At 34.9% G+C, this 15,415-nt stretch overlaps 1 long non-coding RNA gene across 2 annotated transcripts; it reads left to right on the top strand.

The window, feature by feature from the left end:
* The first annotated feature begins 6,957 nt into the window (after positions 1-6,957).
* Positions 6,958-9,070, top strand: LOC118165296. 2 transcript variants are annotated; one of them, XR_004749970.1, is made up of 3 exons: positions 6,958-7,093; positions 8,225-8,305; positions 8,471-9,070. It is a non-coding gene; the product is annotated as an uncharacterized LOC118165296 (long non-coding RNA). The 2 variants fall into 2 exon arrangements; XR_004749971.1 differs by lacking the exon at positions 6,958-7,093 and adding an exon at positions 7,190-7,367.
* The last annotated feature ends 6,345 nt before the right edge of the window (positions 9,071-15,415 follow it).

Below are 15,415 nucleotides of genomic sequence, written 5' to 3'. Positions count from 1 at the left end.
CAATGTCAACCTTGTCAAAGAATATATGAAAGTCAAGACTGTTCAAATAATGAAGGAAAAAAATCTACAATTATTTAATTATTGGTTGTTTCACTAATCATCTTCGAGCTCTCCATTTTCATTTAAAGTTTTGCCAGACTGTCTCTTTATTAACACTCTTCTCAGAAAGAGAAACTACTATTAGATGTCATGTCACACCATAGATGTAGATACCCTGACTGTAGATGTGTATTCAGCACTATCTCTACAATGTCAGTAGGAGCTTTGCTACTACTGTTTAGGATAGTATCATTCTGCACAGTTTTGAGAGAAAGAGTGGAGAGCTTTGTTGCACAGAGCAGTGTGTGTCATGGCAAGCAAGGTCTGTTGGCTGATACAGGCTTTCCATAGCAAAGCATCTGTCATTCTGTTTGAATATGGATAAAGACAGAAGAAGTATATCTTTCTTGGTATCCTGTTTGATCATTTAAAATCGGATTTGTAATTTCTTTGTTGAATATACCTATAATTGTTATATTCCAGTGGAGGAACATCAATAATTTTCCACACTCAGTGCAAATTCATACCCACCTAGGAATCTAAAAATAGAACTGAACTACTTCAGGAAACTTAAGCTGCAGCCATGCAGGTCAATCATTTTCTGTTTTAAGTGAAGGCCTAAAATCTGTTAAAAGCAACATCGTCACCAGAAAGATGTGGGCACATGGTCCCCATAGGACTAACTCAGTACAAATCCTGAAGAAAATAAATAGGTCATTATGACAGCAGTGAAATTCAACAAGTAATCACTATTCTGAAAGCTTTTTATTTTCCTTTATTAAAAACATCAACTAGATTACATTGGAAAATATGTCAATAATTGTATTTTGGTGGCAAGTGGTTAAATAGAAATGGAGATTGTGTCTTTTATTATAAAAAAGCTGACAAGATAAGGAAGAAAAACTTCAATAAAAATTAGTTCCCAAGCAAATTCTCTGCAGTAACTCTGTACTGGAGGAACTTTTAAGCAATGTATTACTGATCAGGAAAGAATAAATCAAATGTTAGGTTATATGGTATAAACAGCCATCACAATATCTCACACTCACCAGAACAGCTTGAAAGGATAGCTGAGTGACAAATCATGAGCTGTTTCTGAAATAAAGAATGCATGGTTTTCTGTAATCCTCCTGACTTTCTAGCACACTAAAATGCTGAATAATATAGGTCTTTGTGAACTTTAGCTAGCCATTATTGATTAAAACACAAATTGTCTTTTATGGTTAGTGCTTAAAGACATAAATATATAAATATATAAAGTGAGATAAAAAATAATCAAAGTACACCTGGTTATTATTTGTAAAGACTTAACTGTAAGTTTTTAATGATTAATTTATCTGGCATCTAATACCTTAATAGATCATGAGAAACATCAAGGGAGGAATGTGGTACTGCATTTTTAAAGTCTCTTTCACTCTCACTGAATGATAATAAGCATGGAAGCTATCATTAGTCTTGTTAGATGATGGTTCCTTTAGGAATCTCTTATGTGTTACCTTTTAGAGGGAAGGTCAGAGAAAATCCCCCTGGGAGTCCCCTTGCAGGATACAGCTAACACAAGCGTAAACTGTATGGAAATGGCTAAATTATCTTTAGAGAGACCTTGGTCTTTCACATCAATCAGACCTTTCTGAACTAGCAAAACAGATAAGCATCCTGCTGGTAAGACTGTTACTATCCATATGTTTGTCATGACTGTCACAACAAATTTTGAATGAAAAGACCATTGTCATACTTTTCTAGAGGAAAATGTGTCTGTCAGTAAATGTTAAAGGTAGGTGCAATTTATTTTAGTAAGAGCTACATGAACTATTAGTATAAAAATGTAATGTTTAAGGTTGTAGTGGAAATCCACAGAGTCAGGAAACATAAAAGTTAATGCTGCAAGAGCAACCTCAGTGTTACCACTGCGCATATCTTGTATATTTTATGGTATAGATTTTACAGCATAATCAATAATCTATTAAGCTTCACATTTAACAAGAAAACAAGATTACAAATGGAGTATTTATAGAATACAATCAGTAGTTGTTGAAAACTTTGTGGATTTCTTGACTTTTCTTGACTTTGGCTATATAGATTTGATGTTCTGTATTTAAATTTGTTATAGTTTTGAAGATCTGGGGGAAAATGAGGAGAGAAAACTGCCTGCTCCAAGTGCGTTATTGCTTTTTCTTGTCAAATGCAATTTTTAGCTTCCCATACCATTACGGAAGGGCAGAAGGAAAGACAAAAAAAAAAAAAAAAAAAAAAAAAAAAAAAAAAAAAAAAAAAAAAAGCTTGACACTTTCATACTGGTCTGTTCTTGTCCTACTAAAACAGTTTATGTGGAGTAGAAAATAAACCAATAAAAGAATAAAAGAATATTTGCATTTTGACCACAGTGACTGTAAATCTTCTTACTAAAGACATTTTAAATGATACAATTTTTATTGTCACACAATCTAGCTGAAAATTTGGATGCACTCTACAAAACAATTGGAAATGCAATGGAATATCCTTGGTAACTGTATGGAGAGAGCTCTTTCCAAAGCCACACAGCAGAACTGGTAGGAATATTTTAAAATAGAAGTAACAGTTTTGTCAAAGTGCACATTTTCCCTAGGTACATTCTGATTTTCCTTTAAGCTTTAAGTTTTAATCCAAGTTTTAAATTTCTTCATAATAGAAGTTTTGAACAGTAATTTCAACTTTAACTTAGCTTTACAATTAACACACGAGATATTACAGTTCCTCAGAATTTATTATTTGGATATAGTAAGACTTTGGATAGATTATTATATTGCTGTGATAGTTATAGGAGCATTCAGGCATTTCAGAAGAAATAATTAATAGTTATTAATAATTTCCTTTATTAAATACCTTAGGGACATACTCAGATGCTATTGTGGCACCCAAGGGAAACCTTGTCATGTGCAATCAAGGTGATGAATAATATGAGCCAACAAATATCCAGGGCTCCCAATTGCCCTGTGGGAAATAATGAGGAATGCTGGACAGGCTTGTGTGAGGAACTTCACATATGATGCATAAACAGCCCTTCTTATGAAACCTTGGCTATTAGCCCATCTATTTTGTAAGAGTAACATTCATTTACAGTAAATGAAAGCTATGCTTTCTGAAGTTAACTGTAAGCTCATTTTATGGTATACCTCTACCTTCTCTATGTCAACTCCTGTCCTTTCCAACTTATATTTATTAGGTATTAAGGTTATGTTGGCAAAATTGTACAGGGCATGGCTAGCACTATTTCAAAGGTATGATTTGGTAAGGTAATTGCTAATTATTATACCAGGCCATGCTGAGATACGTCAGAGAACTCTGTTTGAGAATCCCACCAGTATTTAAGCATGAAATATCCCTAACAGCCCTTGCTGTTATAGCTCTGGAGGTCTTTGACTGTCTCCAGCTAGCTTTGCTGGTACACTTTTGTCCATGCTTTTTGGCAGGAGTGGAAGCATTCCTGTCAAAAATATTGATGTCTCTTAGGACAGGTGAAGTTTAGAAGATCTGATTTATTTCTTACCTGAAGTAGCAGTAAAATTCTAAACAACTCTTTTTTTGAGATTCTGATTTTAAAATAATAAACTCTGCATGAGAGGTAGTAATAAACTTTTTTAAATTCACTGAACACAATCCATTTTTTACAGCGCTTCATGTCTGAGATACATTTTAGATTCCCTAATTCAATTCTCACCATAGTGAGGAGTATTCCATTTCTCCTTATCTCATTCAATATTTTTAAAGTGTATCTTTTCCAGTCGAGGTGATGGCCATTACGTTTTGTTTTGTTTTGTTTCAATGGACCAGTAATGCTCACAATGACTAAAAAAAATACGTTGCTGGATCCTGTGAGAGACGCTATAAGAAAATTAAAAATCTATTGAAGCACCAAAGTAAATATAAGTGTTATGCTTAAACTAAAATTAACTTACTAATCAATATCGTCTTCTCAACAGTTCTCTGGAATGGAAATATATCCAGGTATGGATAAGGAAATGAGGATGATAACCTCTCCATAAAATGTCAAGTTTGTTTCATAAATCTTTCTTCTTCAGGAGATCTGTGACCAAGATTACCTCGTTCTAACAAAGCAGAAAAGAATATATCCACAGAAATTTTCCCCCAAAAGATCTCACAATACTCTGGCTTTGCTGTTTTCTATCCTGCTTGTATGACTATTCACATATGTTGCTGCCAGCAAATCTCCTCAGTGAAGTCTTTCCAGTGATTTTCCATACTTACAGAATGGATACACATGTGCCTGTGAGTTCAAAACACATACCCTTCTGTTTCTGTGGCACCAGGAGGACACCACTTGTCTCCCATTTTTTTGTCCCTTTACCTCATTTCTGCTTCTCCATTTACACTTCTCTGACTACTTCTGTATGTTAAAAGGCTTTTCATCTATCTTATTTCTTCTAGATCTAAATCTTCTAGATTTACTCTCTCTCTGTGTGTGTATTCTGTAATTCATTTTTTTTTTTATTTTTTTTTAACAGTTCTCTCTCTCCCTCTTTTTTTTTTTTTTGTCAAAATATTCATCAAAAATATTTTTTGTGGCTTTAAAATTTCACTTTTTAATTTTCCAATTTTTGGAAATCTGCATATATATATATTTTTTCTATTTCTTTTCCTTTGATTAAGAGCTTCTTTCCTCCCACCTCCAAGCTGCATGTAAGCTGTGAGGGAATTATCATTAATTCTTATTTTGCCTGTTTCTCTACCCACCTATATTTGCAATGACTTAGAATCAAGAATGACCACCAGAAGAATCATTTTTCTTCCTTTCATTGATACTGCCCTGTTTACCTTAGCCAACCATGAATTTGGCTGGTCTCTTCCAGTGAAAATTAAAATAAATCTCTTTTGAATTAGGTGTTCATCTTTTGGTCACAAAAGTGAAATTAGTCACTACTAGGTCTTGCACTTTAAAGGTTAATCTGAGCCCAGCACAAATATGGATGAACTCCTGGAGCCAGCAGCTTTGCACAATCTTAGTTTCACCAGTGAGATCCAAGGAACCAAGTCCAGTTCTCCTTCAGCTTATGGCTCTGGCGAAAACTCCATTTTTTGTTTGTTTGTTTGTTTTTAGTTTGCTTTGTTTGGATGAACCTATTGCTTCTCTTGTATCTGTACCTCTTTTACTTATTAGACATTTACCTTTGATAATAACTCTGCCCATTAAAGAACAGTTCTCCACTTCTCACAGGAAGATCTGTTTCCCCTTTTCAGGTCTCAGTGTAGGAATACTTATGTCAAGAAGACTGTTCTGCCAGAGGAGGTTTCCCATGATCTCTCTCTCTCTCTTTACCTCTCTCCCTCCCTGTCTCTCTCATTTGCCATTAAGAATTTATAAAACATTTATCCTAAAAGGAGTCAAATACAAAAATCTTCACTTCCCTTTAATGCTTCTTACTAGTCAGTGAACTCAGAAATAAGTACTGCTCTGTGTCATTCACTTCAGCATGAGAGAACATGAATCCAAAATTATCACGAGATAATGGACACATTAACAGTAATCAAAGCAGCAGTGCTTTTCTGTATAACCACCAACCATCATATGAGACCCAAAATTATCCTGATAAAATAATCAGAAATAGAATAGGATAGAATATCTTGACCTGGAATATCTCAATTCAGGGGATATCCCCCAGATTCAAATTATTTTTCTTGAACACCAACAAAAAGTGTCAGTTATTCATCAAGCTCAAGGATCAGTTTGTTCCTAAAAGAGGTGCCTTTCCCTTGATACTAATTTTTCTTGAGGTTCCTTATGAAAATAATTATCCAGTAGGACTGGATGAGATTATTTTTGTTTCAGCACAGATTCCCATATTTGTTTCAAGTAAAAAAATTCTATCATTGTATCTTAAATTATTCAAATAGGGTCCAATATTAAGAATATTTGAAGATGATTATTTAATAAGTTATAATCATATATCTCAATGTGGACAAAGAGTAATCAATAACTGAAAAAAATAAATAAGTAGATATGATTATGTAGGAAGAGAAAAAGTTCAATTGTCCTGGAAATGTCATATTGTTGCACAACTGTAGCTGTTTTATCTATAACAGAAATTTTCTCCCCAAAATTATCAATTAAAAAATATTATTAAAGATGTCACTAGCATCTGCTTTGCCTGTTTAGAATGAGTCTGTGTCTTACTAGGAAAACACACATGCAAGCAACAGTGTTGTTAGTCCTTACATTACATCTACATTGTCTTCACTAAGATTTTGTGTTAAAAGTATTCTTGTTTTGTCGATGGCAAAATTTAATATTAGGCAACAGCGTCTTCACTCATCATATAGAAAGCTGTGTATATTTTATTTTCATATTGTAACACAATACATTGAATTAGAATTATATGAACAAAAAACTTAATGTGGGAATTTTAGATAATCAAAGTTATACAGCGCAAAAAGTTGTGTATATTTGCAAATAATAAAAAAAAAAACTCTTCTTCCTCCAATATTTATAACACTTCTTATATGTACTACTATTTCTTCTCTAAAATTATGTTTAAATGAATGCCTGAAATGCAACCTGAACCTGCAATTTAGCTTCAAGTAAATCAGAATATTCGGTGTAAAGATTTAAGGTGCAGCTGTTTCTGCCATTCATTTGGGTAATCACTGTACATAAATTTATACACCATGAAAAGCTTTTATTCATGTTCATATGGTGTGAAAATTGAAAGAAAAACTGTAAATTAATTACCTTTTTAAACAAAGCAATTTAGATTTATCACATGCAGCAAGGGAATTTGTTCACATATCATAAAGCTTCTGTGAAATACAGAAATGAAATATGATCTAGGAAAAAGGGTTTACGCTCTGCAGAGACTTTAAGATGTGAAAAGCAAATTAACTGTGCCTGACTTCAATCAACGTGCTCTTATGAGTTTGGATAAAGTCTACCTGCAGCAGCAGCCTGGTGCCCTATGGACACTTCAGAGGAATGCAGAGCAACACAAGCCTCAGTCTGGAACCACCTGAGACATTTCCATCCCCAGCTGCAACTTTTAGGATACAGACTTCAGCTGCTGAGGTAGCACATTATTATTTTCCCTTCACACCTTACTAACAAATGTCAGTTTAAAGCCATTAGAGTGCAATATGTCTTCCTGAATACAATAGAAATAACTTACTCTCTTCTGCTAGGAAATGTCATTTTCTTCAACATGAAATAAGTTGGTGGTTATGTAGAAAAGCATCTCTGCTTTGATTTCTGTGAATGCTTCTTTTATTTCTCATTATGAACCTCAAATTCCTTACCGTGTATGCTTGATTATATCCAAGTATACTACCAGAGATTTATTCAGGTAGTGTTTTCCAGCATGCATCCACCTTTAATTTACACTAAGAAAAAGAAACAAAGTCTGATTAAATAATTTGCAGCCTGAAATTGATCTCATGAAAAGAAAATATAGTCGATGTCTTTTGCCATAAGAAAACAATGCTAGAGTTGCCCAAATACAGGTGTGCAAAGGTATTTTTCTTTGCTTTTATCTTTCAAACTTAATAATACAAAAATGTTTGCTTCTCAGAGAATATAAAATGACTAGAGGATATCATTCAGGAAAGGAATATATTTTAAGATATAATTCTTCATCACTGTTGTTTCAGCATGGTAACAAAATCAATGCTAACAAAAATCACTTCCTTTTAATCTGTTATTCTTTTGTTCTGTTAAAGCAACTCAAGATCAATACGTATTGATTCACTCCCTAATTATATTAATTTTACTTTAGAAATTAGGGAGGCCATAATGAGAATGTGAAGTTACTTGAAGACAGTACATTATACGTAGTCTAATTTAGCAGGTGTCTGTGCATGAGATTAATTCATTAAAGGCAGCCAATTACCATACAAACAAGGAAGATAAATAAGATTTCCTCCTTTAATTTGCATTTTATATATTCCTTTGTAATTTTTAAAAGCATAAATGAATTTACAGCCTAACTATACTTTTAATGTATATCCATTTTATTCCTGGGGCACATAATTGTATTTAATTTTAACCTCTAAATTTTTCTTCTAGGCATAGCATTTCAGAAAAGGAGATCATTGGATCTAGATATGAGACAATTTATGTGACATTTTAATTATGAAAAATAATGAAATGTTAATAGTTTTAACATTCCAGCTATTCTTTGCACTAAACTTTTTCCACTTACAGATAGTAAAATGTTCAGTTGATAGATAAGGACATGACATATCTTGGCTGAGGATCTGGCTCACAAATATAACTGGGACACAAGTAGGTATCTATATAGATAATCAAAAATATTTTTTTTCAGTTGGATAGCTACATATTTTATCAATGCAAATGAATGACTGCAATGATTTCTTTGAAGGACTTTTTTGTTGTTTGATGAGGTTAAAATTGACTTTATTATGTTTTATTTATTTATTTTTGTCCCAGGATGATTACCTCCTGGCCATTTTTGTACTTTATCCCTGCATAATTTGGAGAATTTAAAATTTACATGAGATACTCGATTCCTTGCTGTCTTACAGCAGTAGGACTGGGAATATTTCTACTGAAATATCACAGAAGTAATCACTCTTGTGTAATTTATTATCTGTAAAGGGAGTGTCAGAGACAAATTATCTTTAACAGAAACTTACTATGATATTAGGCAATTTGTAGTTCTCTTTAAAACAACAAAAAATCCCTTAGCTAACTGAAGATTACCATTTGCAAAAGACAATAATTGCTGTCATCCATTTTTTAAAGAAGTTGGAAAGCTAACAAACAAACAAACAAAAAGAAAACAAAACATTTTGAAGCTAGGAAAATAACCGAATAGGTGTACTGCTTGACATCCATAAATTACTATGTAATGGAGATTACTGATAATGGTTCTTGTCATACATAATATACTCATACAAAAGGTTTGGTCCAGTCAATTTCCTTCCCAACAACCATCCCCATCTTTTTTATGTTGACCTATGATAAAACTATGTTTGATAGTACCTCTGTTCAGGAGCTTTCAAGTTGTAACTATAGTTATGTAATGTGGACATCAGGACAAGCCCATACAAAATACAAGTCTTGGGCAAGGGGAAAAAGTTTCTTAAGTAAGAAACTCTGGAGCTGGTGACCAGTTTCAAATATATGTATTCACAATAACTCATACTGAAGCTGATATTCAGTGTCAAATCCTGGCCCTCTGCTGCCAAAACTCAGTGTAAAATATTTTGCTAAAAGAAAAGACATTTGGTTTTCAAGTAAACTTGTATGCTTCTTCACCTCAAGCTAAACTATCTTTTGGTATGGATTCCAGTCATGGTTTTTGTCAACAAGGAAGATATTAGCTGCCATCAATATCTTTAACTGATGCCAGTGGACCATACTGAGGACCTGGACTAGATTTACTAGCTTGCTTGGGTGTCCGCAACACAGACACTGGTGCTAAAGAGTAACAGAAACAGCTGAAGAGATTAGGCTACCAGTTTTGGTGAAGCAGTTTTTTACTGCAATTTCTCTGTATGTTGCAAGCTCCAGGAAGCAACAAAGATGAGTTAAAAGCAGTTTTAGCAACATCTGGTGCCTTCTTAAATCCAAGCTGCCTTTCTCTGCCAGCAATAATTATCTGCTTCATGGAAAAACATGACCAATATGAAGAATTGTTATTCATATTGCAAGCAGATTGCCAGACAGATAACACATCATGATAATGATGATGACGATAATGATATATAAATGTTATACATACTGCATTCCTATTACATTCCTGCATGGAATATAGCCCTGCAGAGCATAAAGGAAGCTCCTTACAGAAGTGTTCAGCAAAAACAGGGGATGAGATTTTCAAAAGTGATCAACATCTATTTGTCATAGGATTTTCTACTGTTGCCCATGACTGTAACCACTGAACACATGCTGCAGCAATGGAATGCTTCCACTGTATCTGGGTGCAATTTGAGAACAATGGGAACTGTCATCCCATTAAGCTTTTATTTCATTCCCCCCCACCCTGTCCCACTAAAAGTCTGAGGGTATATCTTAGCTTGATGTGCTGCAGTAGTAACATGAGGATTACTGTTAAATGGGAAACAGGGTAAATTAGCTTGTGCAAACCTTTGGGTTGTGGTGTCCAGACTAGCAACAGCACATAGGTTAGCTAAAACAGAACTGACTTGGCTGTATCTGTAGTCTCTAAGTCTTCTCTGCAGCATTATTTCATGCTCTTTGTCAGGGTTTGACCTTACCATAGCCACTTTACACAAAACTCTTCTATTCCTATGAGCCTATTCCTACACTACTCACAGTGCACATGCCAGGAGCGTATACTGTAGCAGTAGTACTGTGAAGTATACCTTTAGTCTATTCACCCAAATCTGTGGTGAGAACACACATTCTTTCAAACACTACTAGATCTACGTACGGTCCCTTCCAACTAGTGCTGCCCCTACAAACCAAAGAGTGACAAGACCTCACCTGTTCAGAAGGAAAGATTCAGGCCCTGCTAAGATCTCTCAGATTTGCTCCCAGAAGCAGCTTCTCCTAAAAGTGAATACAGTTCCACTAATGTAACTATGACTCACTCACACTAAGATAATTTTAAATAAAATTATAACTGTGTAGTTACTGTACTGAGGAAAACAGGTGTAGAAAAATTACTACTCTGATTTTGTACCTTCTATATCTACTAGTTAACTTCTGAAATGTAAACTAATTTAGGTTGTACAGGACCTCCGGATGTTATCAGTCCAACCACTAAAGGTACTTTGTTATTTTTCTGTAATGCAGATATGAAAGACCAAAGAGCAGGAAAGAAGTGGATCAGTCTGGATGACAGAGCTGAGCAGACAATCTCCATGTTTCTTTCTCTGCCATCTCATGATTGGGAAACTGTTTAAAAAGAAAAGGCAAAAATCTTCTTACAATTCCATGCATTTATTTTATTTCAGACAAAACTAAACTATTTTCTAATAAGCCAAGCTTTGTGAGGATGTGTCGGTCACTCTAATTTACACTGTCTAGTTAGTAACTTGAAGTTAATAAATCAAAATTAGCTGACAGTATTCACTAGCCACTTCAAACAAGCTTAGATATTCTTAAAAGGATACTTGACTTATATATAGGCATAATATAACTGGAAATGAGTTAAACACTAGATTGCTATCAGCCTCAGAAGCTTAGAATAGCTAGAATTGTATTACAGATTTAATAGAGGGAAGGAACAAGCAAAGGTTCAGTTCCCAAATGAAACTTTTCAGAACTTCATCACAGGCACTTGAACATAGAAACACAATATATCTTTTGTAATTACAGTTTTATTGCCACAAGAATATTATGTATATAGCTACAACATTCTAAAGAGTACAGGCACTTGATCTTTTAAATTACACCCCAGTCCTGAAAGAAGCTAGTCACACAATCTGTATTGAAAGCAGCTACAGATTTGGAGTTTCAAGGGTGGCTGTTCCTCCCAAGCACCAACCTTTACCTTCTACCTAAAAATTCTCTTATAGTACCCATAAGCATGTTTTCTAGCCCTATATTTACACGGCAAGGTGTGAAAGTTAAGTTTGATATACTTGTCAATATTAAACCTGCTCAAAAAACACATTGGGGTGAGGGGCAAGAAGCAACACAAAAGTAATATATACAGCAATGTTTGGAAGAACTACCTACAGCTGAGTGTGAACAAGCCAAGTAAACAATGGCACAGTATAGACACAGCTGAAAGCATTTAATTAGTTTGTGACAATTAGAGCAGTCATGTGAGCAGCCTCAGCTATTTTCCTTTTCCAGCAGGACTAGATCTTGCTCAAGCAAACACACTGTCAAAATGCATAAACCCTTTTGCTTGAGACAATAATTTAGGAATGCTCTGTATTCCCTTGTCAAGATTTTTAATGACAGAACACCATAACTCTGGAACTTCAGAAGTCTATGGGTGGTTCGCTCACTGAATGAGGCACTTTTTCAGTACCCAGTACAGCTGGTTTAATTTGCTGATTTGGTCACTTATGTCATGCTCATGTATCAGAGAGGTCTTTTCACAGTATGAAGCCCAAAGCCATCTGGGGTTTCAGTTTATAGTTGGCAGCATAGCATATATGCTTGGGTTTGTGAGGCTCAGTGTTCAGACTGTTTTAAGACTACTGTTGAGAGCTACCCATTAGGGAGGTAGGTTTGGGGGCATAGCTTGAAAGCTGTCATTTCCATAAATACTAACAGTTTATAAGCTGTCTTGTAATTTCATGCATGAAACCAAAGAGCTACCTTTCTAAAATAGCTTTGCCTTGCCACTTCTGGTCTACTTGTGTACCATCTTGGAGACCTGTTGAACTCTTAAGCAAGTGCCTCATTCTGTATTGAACAATTTGGCAGACAATCTCCACAGTCATTCAGCATAAAAAAATTCTGAAACACAGAGGTTTCCGAAATAAAAAATTGGGCTTTCACAGTCTCAGAACAGTTAAAAAGTCTGCTTTTCTTTTTTAATGTGCAGGTCCTCTGTAAGTTTCTTAAATACAGACCTACTGAGGGAAATCATGTTCTTTCACAAATTAGGTAAAACAGCTTTACGTGACATGTGGCTTCAAAGCCACTGTAGCTGAGTGGCTCTTCTGTGTGACGCTTTCCATCAGTAAGCTGTCACGCAAAAGGCAGGCACTAAACTCTTTTCACCAGCTTTCCAAGAAAACTGTACACAAGTTGCACACCAGGTGGTGATATTATTGTTTCTGTCCAGGGTATACTCTGGGCTTTGGGCAAGTCTTCATGGTTTATGTGCATATAAAATCTCAACCTCAAGCAGGTGAGAGGGCTTCCTGAACCTCTGCCTCACATACATCAATTGCAACTGTATGATCATGGATACCTGTGCCTGAGTGAAGAACAAGTCACTAAAAAAGGGAGTTTTTAAGGATGTATATCTTCGTTCAACACATGACTTCATGAGTGCTCCTAAAAGATCCTACCACAAAAATAAAACCAAAGTAGCCCAAATCTCTGCTGAGGGCTGTTTGAAATAACCAGAATAACCTGCTTGGCTTTGCTGTTACACATGCTGGAAGAGTTCCTCGGTCATCTACAGCTGACAGGCAATTAGGATATTGTTCCTTACCATTTCACAAGCTGTCAGTTAATGGCTCCCAGCTGAAACAAAGACACTGACTATGCAAGTACTAATGCTGCTTCACCAGGAACCACTGAAGGAGCAAAGCTGGACAAGAATTCACTCAGAAACAGGCAGGAAAGTTACTGTTAAGAAACTGTGGCCCCCAGCTCTGATACCTAAGACATCTTATAGGGTTTGTGTCCATCTCCAGCAGTCATTTGCAGGGGGACAGGCTGGTAGAGAAACATTAATGCAGTGAGTTCAGCTGGAAGCCATTAACTTACAGCTGAGAGGCAGTAAGGAGCAGTTTCTTAAACTGCTTCCCAGCAATACCTCTGTGAGCATTTACTTTTCAAGACAGAGTCAAGCTGATAACATAAGACTAAAAGTTAAATTGAACTTGCTGCATGCCAAAATTAAATGAGCAGGTTGGAAGTGCTCACATGCTTGGGAATAAGCAAGAAGTAGTTTATGGAGCTGTTTTCTATCATCTCTCAGCTGCTTGATCCTGGCTCCCAGCTAAGACCAGGTAACAGACTGTGAGGATGCATGCAGTCCCTTTGAAAGCAAAATCAAACAGGTGAAGACTGAAAGCCATGATTCTAGTGGTTTAAACTTGTATCTTTAACTTTGCTCTGAAGCAGCAGAAGAGCTTGCTCAAAAAACAGTAAAGCAAATTTGAGAATAGAGAGCAACCCATTATGTGTGTCTCAAAAACACCACATAAGTCCCAGAATTTGCACTTTACAGTAAAAGCTGTTGAGCCCTATTTCAGAGTTTGAGCACCTGTATATTTCCTCCAGACCCTCCATACTCCTGTCCTGAAACACGGGTGATGAAGACAGTGAACAAAAAGAATAGGCTGATTTGGATACTGATGTGGTTATTTAGACAATGCAGACTGCCAATAGTCCTTCAAAAATTCTTTGAGGGATTCTTGGTGTAGTTGGTTTATTTCTGAGCATGCTCATTGTTTCGATACCTTTCAGTTCTAGCTTTTTTCCTTTGGTGTTTAAGGAAGGAAGGCATTCACTGCAGGTTTGCCAAGCCCACTCCTAATAAAGACTGTAGTAGTGACACTGAGTTGACTGAGAGGTCGGCAGAAATCACTCAGTTGACTTCTGAAAGCATGAAATAGCCATTTATTTTGTCTGAAGGATACTTGACAAATTTGATGTTGCCTTATAGAGAATTTAATTTTTTTCCCCTTTAAGATGACCAAAAAATGAACACTCAGTTTCAGACCTGCAACATATTTCTGAATATAAGTAGGAAATATCAAAGCCTTTTTAGTTTCTATATCAAACTTCTTAACATATACATATAGGACAGTTATATGTTTTGCTCCAGTTTCAATTCAAGAATTAAAAAAAAAAAAAAATGTCTTTCCTATTTCCTTGATTGGAATTATTATTTCAGTGATGTTCAGTATTACTACATGAATATATAAAATACTTTGATTAAATGTTCCCAAATAATATGGTGAAAAGCTCATACTTATTTAGAGAAGATTTTAGGATAGTCCATCAGTAATAGAACATTCCAGTTATGGAACAGTTGTACTTTCAAACTAACTTTAATATAACAAATTGTTATTTCTTGCTTTTATGGTAACAACTGCATGCACAGAACTTTGCAAATAGATTTAAAGTTTTTATATTAGTGCTTAATTAATTGGTTTACCCAGTCAACAACAGGGTTTTCACTGCCTATTCCTGTATTCTGCAATAACTATGACAACATGAATACAAGCTTTATGTTCTTCACTAGCAAATTAAGGCCTGCTATGTGAATCTTAACACTGAATTAATATGAATCTTAATACATCAAACTTTCTTCAAATACATTTTCCTCTGAGGTATTTTTTTTCTGTAGTGTTATGTGTTCTAGTAAAAAATTTATACAGTAAAACTGTATATAAATTTCAATCAAATGAGCCCTTGGTTGAAATTGGTTGACTGAAATGTCAACTTCAAAACCTAATTTAAGTTTCTCTATGACAAGCAAATAAGTGTTCAGTCTTCCTGTTCTGAAAAATAAAATAAAATTAAATAAAATTTCAACTGTGCTTTTTCTTTCTTTATTAAAATCCCTTAGGAACTGTGTGTATTCTGTTTACTTACCCTTCACATATACGCCTAAATTATTTGTTCTTCCAATATGGCATTATACCAAGCTTGATAGCTTTTGAGCTTATATATCATTTTACTTTAATTTACTATTAATTTTATATTAGTACTTATTGAAGCAGGTGTTCTGGCTCAGGAAAATTCTCTCCTTAGAAGTAT

The sequence above is a fragment of the Oxyura jamaicensis genome, chromosome 3 (genome assembly GCF_011077185.1).
Source record: "Oxyura jamaicensis isolate SHBP4307 breed ruddy duck chromosome 3, BPBGC_Ojam_1.0, whole genome shotgun sequence".
Taxonomy (NCBI): Eukaryota; Metazoa; Chordata; class Aves; order Anseriformes; family Anatidae; genus Oxyura; species Oxyura jamaicensis.
The sequence above is the reverse complement of the archived record's forward strand: the minus strand, read 5'-3'. Positions and strand labels throughout refer to the sequence as shown.